The following is a 4088-nucleotide window of genomic DNA, read 5'->3' as shown; positions in this document are numbered from 1 at the left end:
CGGGGGCATGTTAATTAAGAAGGACGGGGCATGTTAATTAAGGACGGGGGCATGTTAATTTAAGTGGACTGGGTGCATGTTAATTTAGGTGGACTGGGGCATGTTTATTAAGGAGGACTGGGGGCATGTTTATTAAGGAGGACTGGGGGCATGATGTCAATGTCTATTAAAATAAGACCTCCCCCGAAAATAAGTCCTATGGTGTTTTTTGTTGGTCCAAAAAAAATAAGACAGTGTCTTATTATGGGGGAAACACGGTAGTTATCCTGGTAACAAAGATAGTTACCATCTGCCTGAGTATGAAGCAAGATCCGTTTCTCATGTATGGTAGGTGATATCGACCAGCAGTGTTTTTGTCACAGCTTTTACCAGTATCCCAGTGAAGATGGTCTGGAGGCAGAATGCCTTTGTCCGAACTAGCCATCACCTCTTTACTGGGATACTCCGATTTAGACTTCTCTTGCCAAGCATACCCCCATTAGAGTTTAACAAGCCAAAAGAGCCATAACCTATTTCCTTTGGTAAAAGCTGGGACAAAAACATTGCTGGTCCATAACAGCTACCATACATGAGTAACGCATCCTGCTCCATACTCAGGCGGATAGTAACTATCTTTGTTGCTTGTGAATCTCAGAGACATTCAAGTTACATTCCAAGAAGGCATAATAGGAAAGGCCTTACCTAATGGTCGCTAACCAGGGGTAGATTATCAAGTGCGTGTGTGTGTTCTTAATGGGTCATACATATATATTTTATGTATCTCTAATTTATGTTTACTCTTATAAAGATTATAACATTTGTGCATCGTGAGCGGGTCATCGTGGTGTGTACCCTGCATTAGTCAACTAGTTACTGATTCTGATACTTTTAAAGCTACTACAGTTCAGAGGTAACAGGTACAGACCTTCACAGTAAAGGAGCCCATAGACAGTACAATTATTGTATGCAATTTGGACTAGATTGCATCGCACAACGATCTAGTCCAAATTGCATACAATAATTGTACCGTATATGTACACCTTAAGAACTGCTGTGAAAGGACACAACAGGCCATGCTGCAACTAAATCTAATGCAGCTTAATCTTTAAGTCTAGGATCAAAGTGAACAGACAAGATCACGACAAATTGCACTGGCATCAAGAACTGGAGCTAGACCTGGAGAAACTTAAGCACTCTGGCTGCAGAATGGACAACCCATTAAGGATGGATTATGTAGCCACTGACAAGGAGACCGAGACGAGAAACTGACTGATCGATTAGCACACAACGCTGCACTGACGACGTGTGGCAAGCGATCTGTCATTGCCCATGTTCTCAATAGAAAGAACACGGACAAGGACTAGATATTTCAACCATGCTTGAAATATCTAGCCAGCTGTGGGGGGGCACATCACTATGGGCGCTACACACACAGCAATTTGTGCTTAATTTCTAAGCAATCTAGTTAAATTTAGTCAGACCGCTTAGACCAGGGCTGGGCAACACCAGCCCTCCAGCTGTTGATGAACTACACATCCCAGCATGCCTTGCATCAGTTTCAGCATGGCCACGTAGCAAAACTAATGCAAAGCATCCTGGGATGTGTAGTTCATTAACATCTGGAGGGCCGGTGTTGCCCAGCCCTGGCTTAGACAATAGGAAAAAAACGCTACATGTGTAGGCTCCAATGGTGTGGATGAGAGATATAGAAACAGTGCAGTAAAACAGTCCAAAAAATGCATAAAAGGTATAAAAGGTAAAAACTGATACAGGCGTAGAAATGATGTAGTCAAATAGGTTTAGGAAAACAAACAGCGATTCATTAAAATTAGCAAAATTCAATAAACTGTGGTTTAAACAATTAGGACTAAATTTTAACATTTGGTCGTGTGGAAGTATTGCAATACACCAATTTTTAAGGCCAAAGCCACTGAGAAAGAAAAACTTCAGAATAGAATATCAAAAAGCATTTTACAAAACCCAGATATTACAAAGCACTGAAATATTATTTCCTCAAAAGCCTATCTGGGAACACTACAATCTCTCCTAGCTCCAGCAGCCCCTTGGTCTTCATTTAGCAAAGCCACAAGTCAGAAGACTAGCAGTAAATGCCTGTTCTCAACTCGTCAGTGGCATTCATGGTGGCAAGTAACCAATTCCCAATTGAAAGGGGGATTATTTAGATTATGCTTGTGTAGTTACCACAGTAGAACCTGAGATCAAAGAGTTGGGACAGCTGTCCAGACGTGAATCTGTTCTTGATCTGGATTGAAGGTCCCGAAAACTTCTGCAAGGGAATAAAGACCCACTTACACGGAGGGAGAAATGAACTAAGATGATAGTTCTATTTCACATGGGATGTTGCTATGGTCAACCAATCAGATGCTATCTGTTTTCATCTAGAAGGAGACCCATAGTTGAGACAGTAGATTTTTAATCCATCCAAAAAACTGAAGAATTCCCAAAGTCCACTGCAGAGCTCACAAAAGGGACTCTGAAGGAACCTTGAGTAATAGGTCATCCATGTATGAAATAATGGTGACTTTCATATGTCTCATGAACACCCTGATTGAAAGGCAAGATTTGGAACTGAAAATAGCATTTTCTACTGCAAATCCAAGAAGGTGAAAGTGACCCTTCCCCTTTTGGGACATGGAGGGAAACATCTTTTAGGTTTATGGAAGCCAAATATTCCATGGCGTCCATGGTGCAGCTGACAAACTCAATGGATCTTTTTCCTTTTCGAGAGAGCCCAAAGACCCAAACCCCCAGCAGTTTTTGGGTTATTGGAACAGGCAGCTTTGCTTTAAAAAAAATATATAATTAACCTGAGGAAAATACACATAAAAAGGGAAACACATTAAATGATAAAACTTTTACTTTACTGGTTTGTCTTGTTTAATATTACTTTATTAAGTAGGACAATTTTATATCCTTAATTGCTTAAAGTATATTACATCTTATGAGATAACATGACAAGCAGTGGTCACTGGCAATTTGTTAACACAAGAGTGAAGCCATCCTTCGAATGTGTAGAGATATTAAACACTCATCTATATTATACAGCATATTAGCCCCACATTATAAATTGTTGTATTTTATGATTTTAGAACCAAACCAAAAAAATAAAATAAAAAAACACACACACACTTTGGCCGTTGCCCACTTATTAACCTCCTTAAAGTGGTTTTCAACTGCAAATTAGTTGTAATTCCTCCCTTTTCAACGAGAAAAGGTCTCATTAAAACAAAGTTTAAAACCACTATAAAAAGTACCATAGTTTATTACTGGGCACTTCATCATATAGTGCAAATGAGTTCTCCGGTTCTCTTGAGCTTCATACACAACAGAAAAGTCTAAAAACAAACTACGCTGGTTTTACATGGAGAATTACAAACTCCATGTTATACCAAATATAATCTTTAACCCAAGCTTTATTAGCTGAGAGCAAAATCGACATGGTTTAAAATAAAGGCCCTTATTCTGGTTCACTCGCAAAGACAAATTCCTTCCCAAATGGACAAAACCATGTGCACTGCAGATGGGGCAGATGTAACTTGTGCAGAATAAGGGCCAAAGTCCTGGCATCTGTCCATTTGCTCGGGATAATCTTGAGAAACATCATCAATTTTGATGCTATTTTCTCAAAATGATAGAGCATTTTTTGTGAAAGGTTTTAGGAGTATGAAACCTTAATCTAGAACAAATGGAGCAGAGGGGTGATAATTTTAGTGAAATCGGCCATCCAAGCTCTTTGTTGGCTTACAATGCTAAAATTGTGATGGAAAATTCATATATATCTTGTTTTGTTTTTCCCTTTTTAAATCCATTGCTATGTAATTTATGTGACTCAATACCTTTCTTTATAAGCCCTCAGTTATTTATAAAAAAAAAAAAAAAAAAAATACCGCCATCAATTCAAAGTTGTGCTCAACCTAGGCAAAACCTAGGCAGGTTGCAAGACAGCATGCCAATTTATAACATCATTTCCTCTTTGGGTCTGGGTCACTATAAGAATATGATTTGTGCTGATTAACAGGGTAGAGAAGTAAAACAAATAAAAGAAAAAAAAATATATATAACTAAATAAAAACACACACAACACAAAA

The sequence above is a fragment of the Crinia signifera genome, chromosome 2 (genome assembly GCF_055691185.1).
Source record: "Crinia signifera chromosome 2, ASM5569118v1, whole genome shotgun sequence".
In the NCBI taxonomy this organism is placed as follows: domain Eukaryota; kingdom Metazoa; phylum Chordata; class Amphibia; order Anura; family Myobatrachidae; genus Crinia; species Crinia signifera.
This window is presented reverse-complemented; position numbering follows the sequence as displayed.